At 43.4% G+C, this 25,761-nt stretch overlaps 1 long non-coding RNA gene across 1 annotated transcript in view; it reads right to left on the minus strand.

Annotated features, from left to right (window-relative positions):
* Nucleotides 1–3,555: 3,555 nt before the first annotated feature.
* Nucleotides 3,556–25,761, minus strand: part of LOC144762673 (uncharacterized) — a 197,611-nt gene continuing 175,405 nt past the window's right edge. Inside the window, exons 2-5 of the long non-coding RNA XR_013596126.1 lie at nt 18,136–18,185; nt 4,534–4,590; nt 4,273–4,343; nt 3,556–3,800 (exon numbers count right to left, since the gene is read on the minus strand). This is a non-coding gene — a long non-coding RNA (uncharacterized LOC144762673). The remainder of the gene's footprint in view (nt 3,801–4,272; nt 4,344–4,533; nt 4,591–18,135; nt 18,186–25,761) is intronic.

Raw genomic sequence — 25,761 nt, forward strand, 5'->3', positions numbered from 1 at the left:
GGACCTAATTTAGCCTACGCCAAGGGGTCGAAACGTCGACGGCTTTTCCTTTTGTATACCTCCGGCACATGTCCTCTAGTAATTGAATGGGTGTTAATGTGACCGTTGAATGGGTTCTGTATAAACATTGTAAAGGACCTTTGAACACATTGGCTTCTTTGTGTTATAATTGGTTTAAGTCATTTGCCAATATTGTATATGATTGTCTTCATTCTTTGTGATTATGTTTATCCTTCTCGACTTTACACGGCTTTGAGCACACCCCTTCCTTTCACCTCCCTTGCTCCTTCCTCCCCATTTGGGGCTTTCAAAATTGTGTTGATATATTGATACAGTGGTATTGTAAAATAAATGACAATACTCATTCTCATTGTTTTCATTGATACACATGAATTTATGAGTGTGTGTTACATATAACACGTTTCCCTTGCGGGGACCCCTTCTTTACACTTACCAAGTAGCGCCCAGGTCCCCGCGACTGCATGGGTTCAACCCCCCTTTGTGTAATATTCTTCTGTGTGCAGCATTAGACTCCCGCGTCACCCCTCCCTACTATACTGTACCTCCCTCCTCCCGCAATAGCACTCTGTACCGCCCGCCTCCCACAACAACAAAACAACCGCGACACAACAGCAACCCGTTCCGGTTTCACTCACCGGACCCGCCGTAACTCTCCAGAGTCACGGCACGTTCTCCAGCCTCCTACGGGGGACACCACCACTCCTCGGTCCAGCGGTCTTCGGTTTCCCCCGCCTCCTCGCTGTCAGGAACGCTGTCTTGGCTCTCGGCGTTCAGCTCCAGCTCCCGGCTCCGAGATTCGGTGTCCTCTCCAGCGTGGTCAGGTTCTTCCGTCTTCAACTCCGCCCTCACGATGATCCGCGCTGCCTCTTCCTGGTTGACGTCCGTTTTCATTGGTGCCTCGTCTTCTGCTCCTCCCCTTTGCTTCCGTCCTCGCTCTGAAGAGAGACGAGAGGTTGGTGTCTCTTTCCCTGTATCCAGCTGGACGCGATTATCTTGGTGGCGTCCTATTCGTGCAGGGGATTCTGGGCAATGTAGTCTGGCCAAATGGTGAGTCCCGCCGGGTCCCCTCTCACAGACACCCATTACCAAAACTCCTGGCCGCCACACAGGTCTTACAAATCCTGCAGGCCATCCCAACCTCGCAGGAAGCAGTAGAGACCATAATTGGCAAGGTGGGGGGGGTGTACGTTGCTCTCCTTCGCCAAGACATTCGCAAAATGGCTGGTAGACTTACAGAAGCAGAGGGCAGAGTCTCTTCCCTGGAGGATGCCACAAACCGCTACAGGCAAACCTTTGCTTCGTGGGATTTCTGGATGGCGTTGAAACCCCCTGTAACCTTCCTAGGGATTTGGCACAAATCCCGGGTCCCAGAGAGGGCATTATCCCATGGTACGTGGTGGAGTGAGTACACCAGGCGCTGACACGGTGCACTCCCCTAGGCATGTCCCCACACCCTATGGTTACTAAAATCCCAAACTATTATGATCGAGATGCTATTCAACAAGCAGCACGCACTGAGGGGAAAATAACCTTCCAATTGGCCCAGGTAATAATTTTCCCAGACTAAATGAGGACAGTTCAGAAACAACGCAAATCCTTTGCAATGGTTAAAACAAAACTGAAAAAATATCCTTTTGTAACATGCTGCTCTTCCCTGCAAAGCTGGTAGTGATCCATTGATTCTGTTCCTACTTCTTCTACAACCCCAAGGAGACCTGGGACAGGGTGGTGGAAAAGAGAGCATTGATCTACCACAACTCTCCCAGTCTGGTCAGCAGCGGGGAAGACCCCTAGTCGGGGTGAAGGATATTAATCTACCCAAGTAACATCGACTGCTCAAGTCCCGTACTGGACACGGTCCATGTATATGCTCCCCTGATTCCTCCAAAACCAGCCGCAATTACTCCCAAACAGGGGGACCACTTCACCACTGTCCCCGACACCCCACAATACTCATGAAACAAAACCTTCAGTTCCCCCAGATGAGAACGGATCCCGCATTGATGAAGCTGCAGTGCAGATGATTCAGATGACGGGCTCCAAGCACAATCGCCAATTCAGCGACTAGGTTGTCCACCAGCTTTTAAATGTTTGATCCTACAAAGGAAGAGGTCACCTTGAATATCCCGAAATGTACTATTCTTCCTTGTTCCTATGGAAGTTTCAAGGTGACAGATACTTCTGGTGGGTACGTATGGGGTGGGGGGCCGTTACTATTGGGGGGAATGGGAATGTTTTGAGTCCCGACAAGGCCGAACTGAGAACGCCAACTAGCCCTGGCAATTAAGTTGAACTGGCCATGGGGAGGGGATTGGTGGGATGCTGGTGGGAAACACTGCTGCTGCTTTTGTTACAAAACCAGCCCCCAGTAACAAAAACGGTCTCCACAGGTCCAAAACCGGCACCCACCCTTCATACTCACCTGGAAAATGCCTGGTGCCCATTACAGCCAGTCTAGCTCTGAGACTGTACACTGCATGCCTCCATATAGAACCATGGGGTACTAATTACACCACCTATGGACCTCATGGCTTTCATCTTCTCTCCTGGAATATGAAAGGTCTCCTCGACCGCATCAAGCACACAGTGGTCCTCCGCTGTTTTAAATGTCACCAACCAGACATTGCCTTGCTACAAGAGACCCACCTATTAGGCTCAAATTGCCACTTCCTGTGTAGATTTGGATATTTCCATGTCTTTCACACAGGTGTTATTATTGGTTCCATAGGGGTAGTCAGTTTACTCCACAAGTATTTCCTACTGGCTGTTATACAAATCATTTGTGACTCACAGGGCTGATATGTCAGGTTGGAGGGAACACTAGAAGGGAAACCATACAACATACTTAGCATTTATGTACGGCCCCAGCTATGCGGCAAACCCTTGAAGAGCTAACTATGACAATCACTGACCTCCCACCTGGGACGTCAATCATATGCGGAGACTTCAACACTACACTTAGCCCTGGTGATGGTATGTCTGGCCCCCTCCACCAGACACTGAGCAGACAGATCCAGGGCACTTACATCATGGATAGATTCCCTGGGACATTGTGATGCATGGTGGATGTTGCATTTCCAAATGAGGTCGCACACTGCTCGTCCCATCAGCGTGTGACCCCGGAGCATGATGGTCGATGTAGTAGGTATCAGCGGGTGCGCTTTTACCAGAGTCTTGAATCTTGAGGGTGTTCACTGATGTGCTTGCCATCCCTGGACACGTGTTTCACGTTCATTAACGCTCGTCAGCAGGGATTAGGTGTGTGCACGGGGTTGCTGCATGGGCTGCCGAAAATATTCGTAGGTCCAGATACCTCTTATGGCGCGCAGGGGCGGAATCTTGAGGTCGTCACCTCCACCGGCTCAAGGGAGCCTGTATAAATAGTAGGACAAAAACAAACAGTGGCTGGGCAATACTTGCGCAATAACAACTAATACAGTGTTTTCCAAGTAAAATGGCTCAAGGGAACAGGGGAAAGCGGCCACCTGTGTCCCCAAAAGTAATCATCTGAACAAACAGAGAATTCAATGAAAAAAGACAAGTTGTTCCCGAGCACAAGCAAATTTCTTATAGTCTCAAGAGAAAAGATGACCACAGTCAAATCAATATTCCTTCAAAGTCCATTGGATTAATTCTTTTTATTTTATTTTTCTTTTCTCGTCATACATTAGAGAATTCTTCATCATAGTCTTAATCTTCAAAGTTCAACAAATTCATGTAAAGCGTAGCCAACACATGTTTCGTCAAAGGGCACAATCACCCAAATGACTTCTTCAGGGCTACAATAAAATGAAAAAAGATACATAATGAAAACAATTCTTTTAAGTTCTTAACCAAACCATCAGCAGTGGGTTTATACTCCACCTAAAGGCCCAAGTTTAAAGACAAAAAAGCTTGAAAATTGTGCATAACGGAAAAAGTCACATGAGGATTACTGGTATAACTTACACTAGAAGAGCAAAGCCCAACGTCAAGTTTTAATCAAAAATTCAGAAAATATCAGGAAAAAACACCAGAAAAAACAGATATACTGAGAGCAAGGAAGGAAAGGAAGCAGAGAGTAGTGTTTGGAATGCATAAAGTAGACACCAAACTTAAGAGAAAACAAAGTTTGATATATCACCCAAGTAAAAGAATAACCTCATCAACCAATGGCTAAATAATAGCCAGAAGAAGCCGAAACAGACAAGTCCAATTATAATGGACAGCCTCATCCAAAATGATCTGTACATAATCAAGCAGTTAACTCACCATAAGGGTAATACGTCTCAAAGTATACGCCAGTTCCAGAGGTCAGAGATTTCTCAAATAAGAATTTCGAACTGAATCAGAGACAAAGAATTAATTAGAACCCAAATTTACCATAGTTGTTTACATTTTAGCTACTTCAACCGTGCCCTTATAAACTATCCATACAAGCCACAATCAATAACCATCTTGAAGTCAATACACTGTAAACTTAGAATTGATATAATTAAAAACTAACCCTATTAGAAAGGTTAGAAGAATTACCTCTATTCATTTCATTATCCTAGAGTTCTTCTTTGTAGAATGGTATTTAAGTTGTTTCTGCAATAAAAATGTGAACCAATATATTTTCTAAAGGCTCACTATAGCATATTTAAAATCAAATATCATATTATAACAGCTGTAAATGCTAAAAGTTAGTAGGTCTGTAAAAATCTGACAGGAAATCATCAAAATTCTAAATAGTTCTACAGGTCTGTTTGTGATCTACATATCACATAAAAGAAATTCATGCACAGCTACATTATAACTGTATATTGTGGTGTAAGTTAACAAAAATGTAGGACAATCTGGTTCGTTAAGATACACTCTAAGGCGGCCAAAGTGTGGCTGATCCATAACCCAATTCATTAGGATTAACGCTATAGAAATAGGAAGTGTGACTGACCCGCACCCCAATATCACGAGGTTCTACAGCCAATGTACATGCTCTAACGAATACATCACATAATATTAGGTTCACAGACATGTGAGCCAAAAAAAAAAAAGACCGGACCATTAATATATATAAGGGCCGCATTGCAACAAACGTCCGACATTCCGTATTACATTTGACTTTTCAAACGAAAGACGATAAGTTCCTAATGTTGCACAGTATCGTGTGTCAACCCAATTAAAACACCCGATAGGTACCGTATTTGTATTGCTATCACATAGTGTTTAAGTCTATGTGCTCCAACATATGCATTGTATTATATTAGGTCCCCAAAACATGTGAGCCGAAAACGGAACAAACTGGTTATTTATATAAGGGCCAAAGTGCCGCACAAATCCAGCACTACGTACTAAATTCAACCCCTCAAACGAGAGTTGGTAAATTTCCCGCGCCACGCATATCGCAAGCCAACCCATACCAACCACACATAGGCCTACCTGGGAAAGTACTCCCTACACCGTCAAGTGGGTTCCATATTCATCATCAGCCATGTTACTGTTCCATGGCGTTTAAATACTCGTTCGCGCCACAGTTTCAAATTGAAATAAACGTAGGACAAAAGTCGTCTCATAGAACGGCCGCCATCTTTGAATGGTAAACATCGCGCTGAGTGTGTACCGATTATAATAAAATATTTTATCTTACTAGTTCCCACATTCATTTGATTACTGGCATAAATGTAGCCCAAAGACACAAAAAGGAACCACAGGCATATACTTAATTCCGATGCCTGACATGGAAGAGGATATTTGTCGGACTAAACTATGAACACAAAGAAAAGACCACTAGCACATATCCCGTGGTCCACAAAAATCACAAACTATAAACATAACAAAGGAAAGCAGATAGGGGAGAAAATGCCACCAAGAAAAGAGTGTAAGCATCAGGATATGAGATAATACATATAAGCAAATCGAAGCCTCAATTTGCATATTACTTTCAAATGTGATCAGAGTCACAATTTTAAACCACCCACAATAAAAATATTTACATTTACAAAAATCACATAACGCATTGTAAGTTATAGTACTCAGCTATTTACAATATACAGATAAGATATTAGGATAACAGTCAGCATTAGTTCCATTATTCACCACATACAAGTTTATACAATTCATAAAGACTTTTTTGTAAAGAAGTTTTGGAGTAAGAATTTCTAGAACACAGCTAATATTAGATCACAGTTTAAGATTCCGAGATCAGAGAAAATAATATAGTTCTTGTTCAACATTAATTCCGCATTCCACCGCATGAAGTTTAAGAATCCATCTAGCTTCACACTGTCTCAGTTTCTGTTCTCTATCTCCGCCCCTTAGGTCACCATATACAGCCTCTAGTCCATGGAACTGAAATCCCAGACTTTTCTTATTTTCAACACAATTCGCTGCATGGCAACCAATAGGATACCTCTGGTCTAAATTTTTAAGGGCACAAAAGTGTTCAGTCATTCTTTCTTTTAATGGGCGGATAGTACTGCCCACGTAGATCTTTTTACATTTGCAGATGACCGCATAAACTACATATTTAGTCAAACAATCAATAAGCTGATGAATCCTAAAAATGCGTGACCCATTATAGCTGAATTCCTTAATCCCTTTGATCGCCATTCGGCACATACTACAGCTACCGCAGGGAAAAGAGCCAATATTAAGTTCTCTCAACCACATTTTCGAGATACCTCGTTGACTAGGGTAACTAGGGCTGATGATGCCCTGGATGGTTCTTCCCTTTCTGTATGTAATACCACGTGAGCTAGGAATATAATCCAATAAGGATTTATCTGCCAAGAGAAGGGGCCAATTCTTTTTCAGGATCATATAAAATTTGTGTGACCATGGGTGATAATTCGTTACAAGCCGTATTTTGTTACCTTTACTCGCAGTAGATTTTTTAACAGTCCTTAGGGTATCTGAGTGTTTTAATTTAATTGCTCTATTTTTAGCGGGTATTAGCACATTATCAGAATAACCCCTATTCCGAAACCTTTTCTCAATGTCTGTCACATTCTTCATGAAGTCTGATTCCAAGCTACAATTCCTTCTAGCCCAAAGCATCTCCCCATAAGGAATAGTATTTATCTGGCTTCTGGGGTGTGCCCCGTCCTTTGCCTGTCTCTTTATGGGATGGTTTGAGGCGGGGCATATCTGGGGCCCATCGGGGGCTAAGTGGCAGAAGTATATTCTGTACTACGGTCGTTATATTGACGATTGTCTATTAATCTGGACGGGCTCGGATGAGGACCTGTCGGATTTTTTTGCTCACATGAATAACAACACATGTAATATGACCTTTACTATGACTTCTGATCTAAACAGCATAGTATTCCTTGATTTGGAGCTATTCCACTTTGAAGGTAGGATACAGAGCAGAATATACCGTAAATCTACAGCATGCAATGCTATACTGCATGCGGATAGTGCACACCCCAGAAGCTAGATAAATTCTATTCCTTATGGGGAGATGCTTAGGGCTAGAAGGAATCTCCCCATAAGGAATAGCATTTATCTGTATCCTACCTATGTAGTAGGTATCAGCGGGTGCGCTTTTACCCGAGTCTTGAACTTGAGCGTGTTCACTGATGTGCTTGCCATCCCTGGACACGTGTTTCGCGTTCATTAACGCTCGTCAGCAGGGATTAGGCGTGTGCACGGGGTTGCTGCATGGGCTGCCGAAAATATTCGTAGGTCCAGACACCTCTTATGGCGCGCTGGTGCGGAATCTCGAGGTCGTCACCTCCACCGGCTCAAGGGAGCCTGTATAAATAGTATTTCCAAATGAGGTCGCACACTGCTCGTCCCATCAGCGTGTGACCCCGGAGCATGATGGTCGATGTAGTAGGTATCAGCGGGTGCGCTTTTACCCCTAACTATTTTCTCTACTGATGAGGGAAGTTATCCCGAAACCCAAACCATATCTCGGGCGATCTCCAAAAACCCGGGACATGTATGGGGTCTAGAGATCATCAGTTCTACAAGTATTTACTTGAACCCACTGGGGTGAACCACTAAAGAACTCCATATACCAGATTCCCGAGGGGCGATCCGGAGGAGGGGCTAGCAGTGTGCGCTCCATTGCGATTGCTTATACAAATTGGCTCCCTTGAGCTTTGAGCCGACGGGCTCCTGGACGACGCACCTGCGTGCCGGTTCTGGCATCGAGGCCTTTGACCGTTGTTTGGCGGCCTTCTCTTCTACCCCTAACTATTTTCTCTACTGATGAGGGAAGTTATCCCGAAACCCGAGCCATGTTTTGGGCGATATCCAAAAACCCGGGACATGTATCGGGTCTAAAGATCATCAGTTCTACAACTACTTACTTGCACTCACTGGGGTGAACCACTCAAGAACTCCATGTACCGGATTCCCGAGGGGCGATCTGGAGGAGGGGCTAGCGGTGTGCGCTCCATTGCGATTGCTTATACAAATTGGCTCCCTTGAGCTTTGAGCCGACGGGCTCCTGGACGACGCACCTGCGTGCCGGTTCTGGCATCGAGGCCTTTGACGGTTGTTTGGCGGCCTTCTCTTCCACCCCTAACTATTTTCTCTACTGATGAGGGAAGTTATCCCGAAACACGAGCCATGTCTCGGGCGACATTCAAAAACCCGGGACATGTATCGGGTCTAGAGATCATCAGTTCTACAAGTCCTTACTTGCACCCACTGGGGTGAACCACTCAAGAACTCCATGTACCAGATTCCGGAGGGGCGGTCCAGAGGAGGGGCTAGCGGTGTGCGCTCCATTGCGATTGCTTATACAAATTGGCTCCCTTGAGCTTTGAGCCGACGGGCTCCTGGACGACACACCTGCGTGCCGGTTCTGGCATCGAGGCCTTTGACGGTTGTTTGGCGGTCTTCTCTTCCACCCCTAACTATTTTCTCTACTGATGAGGGAAGTTATCCCGAAACCCGAGCCATGTCGCGGGCGATATACAAAAACCTGGGACATGTATCGGGTCTAGAGATCATCAGTTCTACAAGTACTTACTTGCACCCACTGGGGTGAACCACTCAAGAACTCCATGTACCAGATTCCCGAGGGGCGATCCGAAGGAGGGGCTAGCAGTGTGCGCTCTATTGCGATTGCTTATACAAATTGTCTCCCTTGAGCTTTGAGCCGACGGGCTCCTGGACGACGCACCTGCGTGCCGGTTCTGGCATCGAGGCCTTTGACGGTTGTTTGGCGGCCTTCTCTTCCACCCCTAACTATTTTCTCTACTGATGAGGGAAGTTATCCCGAAACCCGAGCCATGTCTCAGGCGATATCCAAAAACCCGGGACATGTATCGGTTCTAGAGATCATCAGTTGTACAAGTACTTACTTGCACCCACTGGGGTGAACCACTCAAGAACTCCATGTACCAGATTCCCGAGGGGCAATCCGGAGGAGGGGCTAGCAGTGTGCGCTCCATTGCGATTGCTTATACAAATTGGCTCCCTTGAGCTTTGAGCCAACGGGCTACTGGATGACGCACCTGCGTGCCGGTTCTGGCATCGAGGCCTTTAACGGTTGTTTGGCGGCCTTCTCTTCCACCCCTAACTATTTTCTCTACTGATGAGGGAAGTTATCCCGAAACCCGAGCCATGTCTCGGGCGATATCCAAAAACCCCTGACATGTATCGGGTCTAGAGATCATCAGTTCTACAAGTACTTACTTGCACCCACTGGGGTGAACCACTCAAGAACTCCATGTACCAGATTCCCGAGGGGCGGTCCGGAGGAGGGGCTAGCGGTGTGCGCTCCATTGCGATTGCTTATACAAATTGGCTCCCTTGAGCTTTGAGCCGACGGGCTCCTGGACGACACACCTGCGTGCCGGTTCTGGCATCGAGGCCTTTGACGGTTGTTTGGCGGTCTTCTCTTCCACCCCTAACTATTTTCTCTACTGATGAGGGAAGTTATCCCGAAACCCGAGCCATGTCTCGGGCGATATCCAAAAACCCGGGACATGTATCGGGTCTAGAGATCATCAGTTCTACAAGTACTTGCTTGCACCCACTGGGGTTAACCACTCAAGAACTCCATGTACCAGATTCCCGAGGGGCGATCCGGAGGAGGGGCTAGCGGTGTGCGCTCCATTGCGATTGCTTATACATGGTGGATGTTGCACCCAAAGGAAAGAGCATATACACACACAACCACAAGGGTCAAAACCTCATCCCACATTAACCTCATCCTTCTCCAAGCCTCTGACATAACACAAATAACCGCTGCACCAATTCTCCCCCAACAGATCTTGATCATTCACTAGTCACCCTTATGTTATGTTATGTTAAAATACTTGTATAGCGCAACGTTCACCGGGTGGGTTTCTTGGCGCTTCAGAGGACAGAGCTCTAAATGAGTTGAAGGCTTAGATGGAGTAGGCTTGTAAGAATAACCACGTTTTTAGCTGTTTCCTGAACTGAAGATGGGAATCAGTAGCCCGTATTGGAAGAGAGAGAGAGTTCCAAGTTTGAGGAGCTAACGTGGAAAACCGGATCCCGCCATATTTAAGGCGCTTATATGTAGGGATGGTCAAGAGATGTTGGCCAGAGGAGAGAAGGGTGTGGGGGGGATGTATTTCTTGATCCTTTTGGAGATGAACTTAGGGCCTTCATCTGACAGCGCCTTGTGTACAATGCAGCCTAGCTTGAAGACACTACGCTGTCTCACTGTAAGCCAGTGCAATTGTTTGAGCAGCGGCTTTACGTGCTGGCGGGCCGGGAGTTGAAAGATTAACCTGGCCGTGTGGTTCTGTATTAATTGCAGACGTTGTAGTTGATATGATGGAATTCCAACGTAGAGTGAATTAGCATAGTCCAGTCGCGAGATGATAAGCGCGAGAACAACCAGGGTTAGTGCTTCTGTTGATAAAAATCTTTTTATTTTCTTTATTTTCCGTAGCATGAGGAAACAGACCGACACCACGGAGCTAATCTGGGGTTTCTTTGATAAGTCCTTGTTTATCATGACCCCCAGGCTTTTTGCCGAAGATACTGGATCCGGCGGGGGGCCTAAGGAGGGAGGCCAAATGTTGGCGTTCAAAGAATTTAGGGTGCCACCTGTCAGGATCAGCTCCGTTTTGTCTGGGTTAAATTTTAATTGGTTAGCGTACATCCAGTTGCTGATGTAAGTCATAGTAGCCTGCAGGTTAGATTCAGATAAACTTGTAGGTTGGATATTAAAGATTAATTGCTGATCGTCTGCATAACTGAACACCAGAACCTTCATTTCCTTCAATGCAGTGACCAGGGGCTGCATGTACAAGTTAAACAGAAGGGGGGATAGGGAGAAGCCCCGTGGGACTCCGCAAGGAAGTAGTCCTTTTTTTTAGCAAAAGTTGCCTAGGCAGACGGATTGATATCTGTCCGTCAGGAAGGAGTGTATCCACCTCAGGGCCTGGCCCCCAATGCCTGCGCTGTGGACACGGTCGATCAAGATGTTATGATCAACCGTGTAAAATGCAGCGGACAGGTCAAGGTTAGCTCCAGTGCGTAATTCGTCCATGACTGTCAGAATGACAGCCTCGGTCTAATGAGCAGGCCTAAAGCCCGCCTGGTGGGGGTCCAGATGGAGTGACTCCTCAACAAAGGAGCTCACGCAGCCAGCCACATGTGCCTCCAAGATCTTACTTGGATAGGGCAGGAGGGATATCGGGCGGTAATTGCTCATCACTTGGGGGTTGGCTCCTGGTTTCTTTAAGATGGCGAGAATCTCCGCATTTTTAAAAGAGTCGGGAACCGTGCCGCTGCTGATTGAAGTGTTAAGAAGGGATATAGGGGGATCAGGGCAGGCACTAAAAGCTTTGCGTAATATGTGGGGGGGGGACACTATCGAGGGGGGTGCCTGACTTGACTTTATTAATCAATTTAAAGAAAGAATCTGTAGTGATGAGAGGAAATCGATTAAGTAGGGTTAGATTTTGGCAGGGAAGAGAGAGTGAGGCGGGCATGTTGGACACTAGGATGCTGGCTTTTATTGAAATAATTTTTTCAAAGAAGTAATGATTTAGCGAATCACATAATTCTTGAGAGTGCACTAGTTGCGCAGAGACTCTCTCTGGGCCTGCCAGTTCATCTACAATTGAGAAAATCTCTCTAGTTTTATTGGCAGAGTTCAAGATTTTCAGCGTGATGAACTCAGTTTTACATAAGAGAACAGAGGTTTTGTATTCCTTAAAGAGAGACAGGTAAGTTAACTTCAGTTCAGGCTCATAGTGCCTTCTCCATTTTCGCTCAGCTTGTCTGAGACTTAGTTTGAGTTTCTTTAAGGCAGGTGAAAACCATTTTTGAGCGTTGTGTGACCTGCGTGATCTGATGTTTTTCAAGGGAGTGACTTTATCGCTAGCTGATTCAAGCCAGGTAGTAAGATTTTTCGACTGAGTGGAAAGGGGGGTTGCTTGGGACTGGGGGACTGTGTTAATTAGGATGGTTTGGAATGTCTCGATACAGGCTTGACTCCAGTTCCTCGCTTTCATGCTGCTTGGTCTGGCGGTAGGGGCCGCAGCAATGTCCGGGATCGTGCAGGTTATTAAACAGTGATCTGACCAAGTGCAGGGAAGGATTGCAAATTGTGTGATATCTAAATTTAATGACCACACTTGATCTAAAATATGTCCCTTGTTGTGCGTGGCGGCATGTCCCCTTCAAGTGGGGACCCCTATATGTCACAAACAGCCACTTTGGTAGGATAATGCCTGGTTCCTTGTTGACAAGAGGTTTGGGGAGTACCTAGCCGTGCAGCTCGACTCCTACTTCAAGCTGAACAATGGATCAGTTGCCGAGACAGGGAACTCTATGAGGAGTGAGTAAAGCCACAATCCAAGGGTTGGCTAAAACATATCTTACACAATCCAGCAGTATCAAATTCACCTTGAGACAGCGTGAAACATGTATCTTGCAGTTAGAGACAGTGGCTACCTCTAATGCTTCTGACTTCCTCTGTCAACAGCTTGAACTTCACCGGTTGTTGCTGTGACTCTTAGCATTTAATGAAGCGTGTCAGTGTTGGAGGGAATCCTCCCAAAGCTTTGATTACTATGGTGATAACAGAAGCAAACCCCTTCACTGGATAGCCACTGGGGATGCCGCTCTAAATTGATCCCCTTTATCATGGACCCCTCAGTGCGCCCACTCCACACACTGACTGAAATAGCAGAAGCCTTCGCGGATTACAGTGAAAAATTGTACACCCACCAACCGAGGCCTGCCAGGAATAAGCTAGCCCCCTTCTAACCACACCTCAACGCATGGACCTAGACACATGTAAGACAAAATAATGTCTGCGATAAACAGGCTTAAAATTGGGAAAACTCAAGGCCCCAAAAGGGTTTTCTCTGGAGTACTACTGTAAATGTAAAGATACAATTGCCCCACTCCTACTCCAAATTTATACCAAAGCAGTACAGAAAGATTCTTTTCCACCTACCTTGACTTTGCTAGCATTATGGTGCTATCCAGACTGTGCCACCCAACCGACAGCAATGACTCATACTGCCCCATAGCTCTGATAAATACAGACATTAAAATCTTTGCCAAGGCACAAACAACTAGGATTCAGTAGGTCATTGGTACATTAATACACCCTGAATAATGTGGCTTCGTGCCTAACCACAAGACCCACCATTGCATTAGACGCCTCCACCCTGCACACGCCCACGTATAGAGGTAGCCAATTCCATGGCACTCCTGCTCGTTGACATTGAAAAAGTCTTCCACACACTCAATTGGACATACCTGGACCATTTCCTCCAAGCCAAACGCTTTGCCCCTGTTTTCTGAAGGTACATTGGCCTCCTCTACTGAGAAATATCGGCACAAATACATATAAATGATGAATTATCCCACACAGTTCTAATTACACAAGGAACCAGGTAGGGGTGCCTACTATCCCCACTCCTATTTTTTTTGCCCTGGTTATTTAACCCCTTGCCTAAATCATTTGGGGCGATGCTCAGATGGGGTGGTACTGGGAGGGGGTGATAGAAGACAGGATTGCATTATATGCAGACAACATTCTTTTACTTCTCACGGTCGCCTCAACGTCCGGCCCTCCGGTCCTAGATATCCTGAACGTTTTTGAGGAGGCCTTTTGCCTTTGTTTGAACTGGGGAAAATCGCTTCTTGTCCATCTATCAGGAGACAACACCAGAGCTGCCTGGCAATCAGCCATCCCTAGTCGCTGCTAAACTTGAAGTGCCGAGGCATCCATATAGTTACTATACCAGAACCTCACTTGTACTTTCAACCAACCTTACCCCCTTCTCAATGCAACTACAACCAACCTACATGTAGGAAGCAAACTTCCACTGAATATCATGGGGTGTATGTGCTCCCCAAAATGATGACACTTCCACACTTCCTATACGCACTACAGAACTTTCCACTTCCCATTCCTAAGTCATGGTTCACAGACGTAGCGGCATTGCTTGACTCTTTTTTATGGAGAGGCCGTCCCTTCCACACAGCCCTCCACAAATGCCAAAGATCAGTCTACGACGGGTGCCTGGGGCCTGCAGACATTCACTTGTATCACTGGGCATCCCAACTCCTTGTTATCAATGACTGGATGAATGGAGGATGGAGCGACCCTGCATATCAGTTGGAACTGTCTTGCCTCGGTCTCAATAATGTAATGAATAACATTTAGGGCCACCACATCCCATCTAACACTAGAGAGGTCACTAAGATGATCTTTTTCACCTGGTGAGCGGTGAACAGATATATGGGCTGGAACAAGAAACTACCACAACAGACTAATCTCTGGCCAGGCTGCTGGCTAAGTCACTGTAGTAAACTCTCAAAGGAGATATCCAACAATAAATATATATATAAGATGAGTAGAAGGATAAATAAAGCTGATTTATTCTCTGAGATGACCCACGACTAATCACACTGAAGTCATGTGATAATCTGAAGATATCAATACACATTCTAGAATACATATGTGTAATCAAGAACTTCAAGGGTTAAACATTCTTTAAAGATACAAAACATTAAAAGTAAATGGGAACCAACCTACATACTACACACACCCCTTTTTTGAAGAGAAAAACTAATTTAACAAACATAAATAAAAAGCATTAAAATTAAATAAATACAATACATAAAAGGAATTGTTAAGTCAGCATACATATCAAAATTAGAGTGAGATAAAGAAAAATACAAGTCAATCCATTAGTTCATGACAAAAAGAAAAATACAAGTCAATACATTAGTTCATGACATAATCACAAAAATGAAGTGGTACTGATCTGACTCTCCCACTATCATTAATTCTACTACTATCCCCTTCTCCTTCATGAGATGTTAAAGGACGAGAAGTGGAATGAGAAGAAATCTTTGTTGAATCCCCTTCAAAAAAGATGAAGTGGAACCCGATGAAAAATCAGAGCTTCAATTTGGAAACTGAGTGTTTAGTAAAATAATATTGTCACCAACACCAAACCAATCTGAATTAGAATCATCAATTACATTAGAATCACGTTTCTTATTACGAATGATATCAGCTTGTTTGGGGGTTATTTTAATGAAAGCATTTTTGTTCCACCAACCTCTGTCCTGGAGAAGTACTGTCATATGTGAAACTCTCAAAACTTGAATGGGAGCTGAAATTTTTGATTGACCTTTAGAAACTTTAATGGGTTTACTGATGATCACCTAATCACCAGGAAATAAAGGTTTATCAGTAACATGCATACGTCTATCATAATTCTGTTTGTAACACTGTTTTTTTTTAACATAATCACAAACTCTATTTAAATTAACAGAAGTGTGAGACGAGTTCTCTAATAACCATGCAGGACTACGTTTTGAAGTTGGAGTACGAACTCTCAGTAAAATAAAAGTTAACACGCCTGTAGTGCTATGAGGTGTACAATTATAGTTCCAAACTTTGTAAAATAAAAATATAGGGATATTCAATCCACTAGCGACAGCTGTTTGTATTGCATCTTTTAACAAACGATTTGCATGCTCAACTAGACCATTAGAAGATGGACTGTAAAGAGGAACCAAAGTATGTTTGACATCTGATTTGTTTAAAAACATATCCACATCTTTAGCAGTGAAATGTGATCCATTATCAGTTACAAGTTCCTGAGGTGTACCTTCAGTGTAAAACAAACGTAGAAATAAGATAACGGAGTTGGCATCTGGACTCTTTACAAAAGCAAAATAGATCCACTTTGAAAAATATTCAATAGCTACAATTAAATATTTCTTGTCAGAATTGAAAACAGAAAAGGGACCAGAAAAATCCAGACCAATTTTTTTCCAAGCACAACTTGGCCACTCAACAGGACACAGCAGTGAATTAGATGACTTCCAATGTTTGTCTGACAAAGATATTGGGAACACTATTAATGTAAGTTTTAACTTGATTGTCTATACCAGGCCACCAATAGATTTGTTTTATCTTGTTCTCAGTAGCAGTGGTACCTGGATGCCCTTCACGTGCCAAAGAAATTATGCAATCCTTAATACCCCTAGGTGGAACAAACGTATCTTGACGTAGTAATATATCATTAGAAAATGACAGTTCAGAAGCAATTTGAGCAAAATTGTTTTCTTCAACGGATAGACTTCTATCCATAGGCCATCCAGAAATCAAATATTTTTTAACATTTTGTAAACAATCACCTTGTTCAAAATTGCGCAACCAATCCACTTTTGTAATTTTAAAGTTTTGTATAACATCTTCAGTTGAGTACACACACTCAATATGCGAATTGACAAACTCCTGAATAGGAAGAGGAATGCGTTGAAGGCAATCGGCTCTAAGGCATATCCTTTAACAAAACGAGCATAATATTCGCTCAACCCATGGAACGCTCTTAAAGAATCTTTGTCTAATGGACAAGGAGCATTTTTAATGGCATCAAGTAATGAAGTTTTTGGTTTAGTACCCACACTCGATAAATTGTGACCTAAATAGTCCACACCTTGAGCTAGAAAATTGAATTTTTTTATATTGACTGTCAAACCATGAGTTTGCAAAATACTCAAAACTTTCTCAACTAAAACATAATGCTGTTCTAAAGATTCCGAGTGGACAAGGATGTCATCCTGGAAAGCTTGAATACCAGGACAATTATCAATTTTTTTTGGCCATCATCCTTTGAAAAATACTGGCAGTCGAAGCTAAACCAAAAGGAAATCTTTTGTACATATACACTCCAAATGGTGTTACAAAAGTAGTTAAAGGTTGTGATTTCTCAGCCAAAGGAATTTGGTGACAGGCCGAGCATAAATCAATGGTGGAAAACAATTTGCTGCAACCTATATTAGCCAGCATATCATGAATTTTAGGCAGAGGATGTGCATCTATTACTATATTACGATTTAGAACTCTTAAATCCGCACACAAACGAATCTCGCCAGATTGTTTGCGTGCTACTACCGCAGCCGAAAGCCATTCAGATGATTCGACAGGACAAATGATATCTTGGGCACACAATTGGTCAAAGTGTTTCTTGAGATCATCCTTGACAGAGAGAGGTAAAGGACGTACTTTTTGAACTAAGGGAAATACTTTCTCTTTTAATTGTATAGTGTGTTCAAAATTTTTGACCAAACCAATTTCCTGATTAAAAACAGCTTTGTATTTATCAATTAACTTACATAAAGTGGAGCTTTGTGTTATGTTTTTATCAATAGCCAATACTGGTAAATCACCTAGAACAACAGGTTCAGGATCACCAGGTTTCAAAATTATGCCTAAACGAGCTTGATCTCGCCACCCTAAGATGTCTCTTCCAATAAGCACAAAATAAATCTTGGTGTGAATGACTCTGCCTTTAAAATCAATTGTATCAGTAAAATATCCACGCATAATTATGTCGTATTCCCCAAAAGCTTTTTTGGGATTAACATCTGTATGAAGTAATTTTGTGTTGTGCCACAAGTTATAGAATGTTTTCTCATCCAAAATAGTGATTGGCGAACCAGAATCTGCCATAACATCAATATCAATTGTGCCAATTAAAACTTTACAATTGGGGCCTTTAACCCTATTGTTATCAAGAGAATTAATATGTATAGATAAGGACACAACATTGAGAGCATCACATATCTTGTCTTCAGTATAAACAAGATTAACTTTGCTCTTTTCTTTAGGTATTCTACACATGGAGAAAAAATTACCAATTCTTTTACAATTATTACATCTTTTACCTTGTGCAGGACAATTTGGATTGTTGCCAACATGGAACCTGGAGCCACACCTGTAAAAAGAAATGCTAGGTTTGCGTTAAAATGTTTTTTTAATCTTTAGTACGTGAAGACACAGCATTAACATTACATTCACCACTATTATCCTGAGAAATATTCATAATGCTAGAATTTGAATTAGTAGTAGACTCAGCCAAAATTTTGGACGTAGTAACTGAGCACTCTATACTTTTCGCAATTACTATGACCTCATCTAAAGTGGGGTTTTTACAAGTCAAAATGCGCTCTTGAATCTTTATGTTAAAGCAATTAAACACCAACTGATCGCGAAGAGCAGTATCAAGGTAAGATCCAAATTCCCATTTTGAAGCAAGAACACGTAAAGTTGCCAAGTAATCTTCAATAGACTCTTCTCGTAATTGTTTCCTTTTTACAAACACATGACGTTCGACCATTATAGAAGGTTCATCTTTGTACTGTTTGCCCAAACGAGCCAAAGCTTCAGAATAAACATTCCAAGAGTCATCAGTAGAAGGATTTTGCACTACTGGTAAACTATCAAAAAGTTGTTGTCCGGCATCACCCAAATGATTAAACAAAATTGCTCTTTTTTTGGAAGGAGAGTACTCAAGAGCATCAATAGCTTCTAAATAATTTAGTAAAAACTCTTAACCATTTGTGCCATGGAGTAGGTGGTTTACCAGGAATCTTCAAAAATGAAGGAGGAGATCCGATGCTGTTATTCGAATTTGCCATGGTGAACTGAACTTTAGGATATTAAACAAAAGAAAAATAGCAAAGTGTTATGTTATCCTTACTTAAATCTCCATTGTGTTAAACATCGTAATACCAGCATAAAGAGAAAACTGTTGATCCAGAATAATAAGATTTCATAGACGCTGGAAAGACATCCAAGAAAAAAGCAGAGAAACTTGAGTAAATTGACTCCGTGTTTGAAGAGAGGAGGGAAATTATCCAAATTGCGCTGCTAAAACTGTATTACTTCTATCCAATACTACGGAAGCCTTCCCAAGCACCTAAAATGGCAGCCAAACGTGATGACGAAATTACGTGTTTGACGCTACTTTCTTAGCGAGCAAAACACCACGTCATATCTCGGAGTGGACAATCATAGCTGGGAAGCTGGAGATAGCATGCACATGTAATGGAGGCAGAATTTAAATGATAGCAGCCTCAACCAACGGTGAGTGTGATTGTTATATCCTCAAAGATGCCCCTAAGCAATACCGAAGACAAACACATGGAGAAAAACAACTCACAGATGCAGGAACACTTGAGTTAATCTTCAAGAGTGTCTTCAAGAAGTGCTGAAAATAAAGTTGTGAGGGTCGGTGGGTCAATTGTTAAATTCCGCTTCGGATTGTAGTCCGTTGTGTAGTCCATCCAATACAAAATATCGTCACCAAACAATGTAGTAAGCTCTCAAAGGAGGTATCCAACAATAAATATATATATAAGACGAGTAGAAGGATAAATAAAGCTGATTTATTCTCTGAGATGACCCACGACTGATCACACTGAAGTCCTGTGATAATCTGAAGATGTCAATACACATTCTAGAATACATATGTGTAATAAAGAACTTCAAGGGTTAAACATTCTTTAAAGATACAAAACATTAAAAGTAAATGGGAACCAACCTACATACTATAGTCACACAGCACAACTTTGGAGAAGATCATACATAAAAGCATTTCATGGCCTACAAACTCACTTTCAACTCTCATACACCCAATTTCACAAATATCTACAGCTCTGACATGCGCATCACCAGGCGATCCTCATTGACATACCAGAGTACAACCCGCTAGAGGCCAAACTATTGATAGTCCATCTGAATGGAGGTAGCATCTCCCAGATCTACAGTTTCCTGGCTTGTCATGCCCCAGAGACACTCAAGGATCAGAAGTGGAAGCATTGGGTGGACAGCCTAGAAGATACTAAATGGCGGGACACATGTAAGGCCCCTAGTGAACTTGCCAACTCTGCCCTCCTGCGGATGATTCAATTACACTATTTGCAAGAGAGCAACATCACACCAAATGGCTCTGGTGCACAGACATCCTTTCAGAGCCCAATTGTATCTGATGTCCAAGTCGGGAAGCCGACTTCTTTTATATGTTATTACAATGTCCCAAGTTGACTCAAAACTGGCAGCGAATTGCCCAAAGCTTTTCCCGAATCATTAAGCGGCCCATTGACTTGACACCCAAAGTGACCCTGTTGGGTTTCCTGGAAGACATTGAAGGTTCTCAGGTAGACTGCACAATGGTGGGTTGGCAACATTGGTCGCTAAAAGAGACATTGCGTGTAAGATGAAATCCCCAAACACACTACGCTATCCGAATGGCAGACAGGAGTAGACTGGTGTGCAAAACAGGAGGAACTTATATACACTGCAAGAGTCTGCCCCTACACATATCACCAAATGGCGGGACTATTTTGGACTATTGTTCATATGTGGAGATACAACGACTAACTCTGACAGCAAATCAGCGGTCGCATAGGATGTGGTTGTGGGGTGGGGCTAGGCAGGATGCTTATACAACTCATTATGTAAATGTCGGCCATCCAGCGAAATATTTCAGATTTGTTGTCATGAATGGCTGTTTTTCCTACTTATTTTCATTATTTTTTATTCACTGATTACTTTCTTTAGGACAGCCCGTTGTTGCACCAGGGCAAAGAAGTGTTGCCTTGGTGGAGGGAACGCCTAACAGATTTATAAATGACCGTGAAGTTGGCGGTCATAAATAATTAATTGCCAGAAACCACCACCACATCGGTTCCTCTCAATGCATTTCACTGTTTGCTGAAGGGCTACGTCAACATGATGGAGCACTGCACCAAACAGGTTTCTTTTTTTGATTTTCAAAAAGAAAATCACGAAATCGGATTTGAAGTTTGAAAATAAAAAAAGACAATGCTCCCCTTGTCATGGGAGTCATCTCCCACGGCGAGGTGAGAATTTAGCAGTTTTCAATGTCTCCTATTGTCGGTGTTTTCCTGGCAGTGACTGGCAGTGAACACTAACCTCTAATTCCACCAATTTTAATCAGCTGGGCAGAATGAAATGTCTTAACTGTGTTTTGTTTTGTTTTACAACTCTGCAAATCTTTTGCTGATGCAATTTTTAGAAAAAGAGAACACATGCTTTCTTGCACAGGAATTTTTTCTAGTTTTCCACCTAAAAATATTTTTACGGTATTTTCTAGGTTTCAGCCGGAGGAATCCGCAAATCCTGAGTATCTTTAAAATCCCTAAAGTGTGGGGAAAAAGAAAACACACATTTGGCCTCCATACCTTTTGGGGGAAAAAGTAAAGAAAAAAACCCTAAGCCCAAAGAGCCGAAACATAAATAAAGGGCTTAGCACTGTCATTGGAAAAGCCTAGGCTTTAATGACTAATAATTTTTTATCAAACGTCCATTTCATTGAACTCTCTATATACTCCGGGGCCACTATGCTCATTATCAGTGGGTTATGGTTCAATACAATTTTGGGGAGCCTTTTAATCTGCGCTCCCTCCAAAAGAGACAGTGGAACCAAGAAATAGTCAAATCTAACATATTTTCTATGTGGGCATTAGAAATACGTAAACCTTGGATCCCCCCTTTTTTTACATGCCCACATTTCGACCAACCCATGGCTTTCTGTAAGAGCTTTTAGGTAGGTAAGTATACTTGTAAAGCGCACTCCATCTCGGAGTGTCCTGGTGCTGTATACCGCAGGCTTTCCCTGTGAGATGCTCCCTCCTGGGCACCTCCAAGGTGAAGCCAGGCATCCCCGGCGCTGATGGGGCCGTTGTGGAGATTAAGCAAGCTATTGCCCAGAGTTGCAGATTGGGACCCATGGTTAGCGTAGGCACCTCGGCGAGAATTATCGAGTCCGTGGACATTGACCCAAGACCCTGCCGTGTCGGGAATTGAACACTGGTCCCGGTCCGATCTCTGCTTCAGGGTCTGCCACTTCTAACCAGTGAGCCACACTGCTTTAAAAACCTGCGGTTTCCTACCTGAATACCCGCCCCTACCCCACTCCCCCGTATCTATAAGAATATTCAAATCTCCACATATAATTATAGGTGTCGGCCAAGATGCTAATTCCATCTCCAGTTTTACCCATAATTCAGCGTCGTCAAAATTGGAGCCGTATACTGTACATATAGTACAGTTATTAGGTATAAAAACAATGGCTCATCGTCCCCATTTATCTGCCTTTACTCGATTAATAGGTAAAATTTGAGAGGAGATATGTATCCCAACGCCACGGGTGTTAGTAGTTTGGGAGGAGCAAACAACTTGGGAGTATCCTGGTATAAAATTGAGCTCTCTTTTCTGCCGAGGAATATGGGTCTCCTGCTGACATATAATATCCGCCCTAAGTGCTCGAAGCATTTCCCCAACCCTATTCCTTTTTCCCCCATCATTTAGCCCCCGACATTAATAGTAGATATTGTCAGACTACCCATTTTTACCGCTTCCCATCTTCCTACATTGTACCTTCAGTTTTCCTCTTACCCTCCTTCCAATGTAGCTTCTACCCCTAGTACATCTTTTCTCCTGTCCATCAAGCTTGCTTTCCTGTATTTTCTGTTTTCCCCCCTCCCCCCTCTCCCAACCCCCCTCTCTCCCCCCCACTCCCTCAGTGACCCCCTCCTAACCCCACCACCCTGATGCATAAGGCATCAGACCTCTCTAGGTCTACGCGTGATGAGTGGTGGCACCTTCCCTTCCCCAGTGATGGCCGACTGTGCATACCGTGCATCTCTATATTTCTAAATACTTAGATAACAACCCTGAACCCAAAGCTTCACCCCACCCCAACCCAGAAATATAATTGATAAATATATTTATTCTCATTTTCTAGTCATTATTTTCCGCGTTCTGTCCATTCTGTCTATTCTGACCGTTCCGTCCATCAGTCCACTCGTGATCTGAGAGAAAATAAAAGCAGAGATCTATGCAAAGAAAACTTATCCGACATTCACCCCCCTGTATTCAAAAACTCCTTGGCCTTGATTTCCGATACATAAAATCGGGTTTGCTCGTTCCAGATGACTTTCAGCCGGGCCGGGTTTAGAAGAAAGGCCTGTGCGCCCTTCTCCTGAAACTGGGAAATCATTTGCCGCAATTGCCATCTTCGTTCCACCGTAACGTGGCAGAAATCCGGCCGAGTGAAAAAGGTAAACCCTTCGGCTGCCCTTTGCGATTCTGGTCTAGCCTTTTCAAATATATTCTGTCTCAACAAACAAATTCCAAAATGTACCAGAAGAGCTCTAGGTTTAGCATCTGGGCAAGCTGGCTGTCGAATGTTAAAGGGAACTTGGTGTGCTCTCTGTATTTCTTGAGCCCAGTTCCATCCTACCAGATCCGGAAAAGATTTCTCCAGAAGATGGACCATGAAGATTCGTGCATCGGAAAACTTCTTTACTCTCCGGAATTCCCAAAAAGCGTAGGTTGTTCCTTCTCTGGCGATTTTCCCCTTCCTCGAATTTCCACTGAATGTCAGTAAGCTGCTCCTCATGGGCATTAGCTTGACCTCTTGAGCCTGCCATATCCTCTTCTAGTGCGGCCGTCCTTGTTTACAGCTCCGTCATCCGATCCACTATGTCATTGCAGGTTCTAGCAATTTTCCTAATTGCCCCCTGCAATTTCCGAGTGGCATTCTGAGAGCACTTACTTTCCAAAAGAGCTTCTTCCCTGTGCGCCATAACACACTGCAGGATGGATTCTAACCTCAGAGACTGTGCTGGTGATCCTGTCAGCTCCTCTACAGTATAAGATGGGTCTGGGCGCCCCCCTGTTGATCTTCCGAAGTATGCTCCCGTCTATAATCAGAATGCTTGAAATTGCCAGTTTTTCCTGACCGGGGATGTACTTTCCTATTAGGGGTGATTCTATCTCTGCCCTTCCCTTCCATTTCTGCTCCTTAAATGCTGTCTTCCTCACTTGACTCTGTATAAGACCCCTGCCCTGAGCCTAATCCGGACCATGTAGCATCGGAGAGTGAGTAAAAATCATTTGTCTCTGAATCTGCATCTCTCTCCTAAGGATTTATAGATCATAATAGGGGGTGGATCAAACAGTTCTTCGACATGAATAGATATAGTGCATCCAGAGAGACTATCTGGGATGCATATAAGGCAGGGCTTAGGGGCGAAATAACAAGCTTTGGGTTTTTCCATCAGAAAGTAGTAAGGGATGAAATTCAGGCACTTACAGAAGAACTTAGCTCACTGGAGCGACAACATGTGGCTGCCATAGCACAGAAGCAGGAAGAACAGCAAATTAGTTTGGAGTTAAAAGTACTTAAGGTAAAGGCTAAAATTAATGGAATTTTTAATAAAAAAGTGGCGGAAAAATTTCAAGTAGCAACTTGGGATAATTACGAGTACGGGGAGATGGTAGGGAAACATCTGGCATTACGAATGAAACAGAGGGCAGTGGCTAATAATATCTCACTGTTAAGAGGGAAGGATGGAATAATAGCTACAGATGTAATAGGTATATTAAGAATATTTGCTGATTTTTACCAGGACCTCTATCGCTCCAGGGACCCCGTAGCTGACGGATTGGGGGTAGAACCCGGGAATGAAGTTCACCAGCTCCTTAAGCTTGAGGAAGATATTACTATATGAGGTTCTGGAGGTCTTAGGGACGATGGCGTCAGGAAAGGCACCAGGGCCGGACGGGATACCGATGGAGATCTATAAAGCCTTACAGATAGAACTCACTCCAATACTGCTGGATTTGTTTTTATCTGTACAATATAAAGGGGTACCACCACGGTCATGGCAGGAAACGAATATTGTTATTTTTTTGAAGAAGGGTAAAAAGCCGGAAGATCCAGCTGCCTACAGGCCAATATCATTAATTAATACGGATGAGAAACTATATTAAAAAATATTGGCCCTGAGACTGTCTAGGGTAATCGAGACATTAGTGAGTCCATGGCAGCATGGGTTTATCCCGGGCAGAAGCACTACGGATCATGTTCGTAGGGTTATTTCTCTATTCGATATTGCAGCAGCCACAGCGGCACATATGTCTCTCATATTGTTGGATGCTCAGAAAGCATTTGATCAAATTGAGTGGGGATATCTGTGGTGCAATTTAAGAGCTAAGAGATTTGGTAAAAGAATAATAATAGCTATGCAGGCCATGTACGTGGAGGCACATGCTAAAATTCAACTAATGGGGAAGGAGTCGGACAGGATCACAATTTCACAGGGGACGCGGCAGGGGTGCCCTTGCTCCCCCATACTGTTCGCTTTATACATAGATCCCTTGTTTAGATCATTGTTGGCGAATCCAGTAATTAAACCAGTAGTCACCTTAGGATATCAAACAAAAGTGCTAGCCTACGCCGATGACATCGCGGTTGTCACTCCAGACCCGCATAGCGCTATAGATCAGATCGAAAGGCTAGCAATAGAATTTGGCAAACAATCAAGATATACCCTAAATACTGGTAAAACACAAGTTGTCTGCACCAAAAATACACAATTTCAGGATTCAAGACAGATGCAGCCAAATATTTAGGGATTTGTATTACCGCTGAGGTGGGTTCAAAGTGGGAAATAAATTCCTCCCCCGATTTTGAAAAA

Source organism: Lissotriton helveticus, chromosome 6 (genome assembly GCF_964261635.1).
Source record: "Lissotriton helveticus chromosome 6, aLisHel1.1, whole genome shotgun sequence".
Classification (NCBI taxonomy): Eukaryota; Metazoa; Chordata; class Amphibia; order Caudata; family Salamandridae; genus Lissotriton; species Lissotriton helveticus.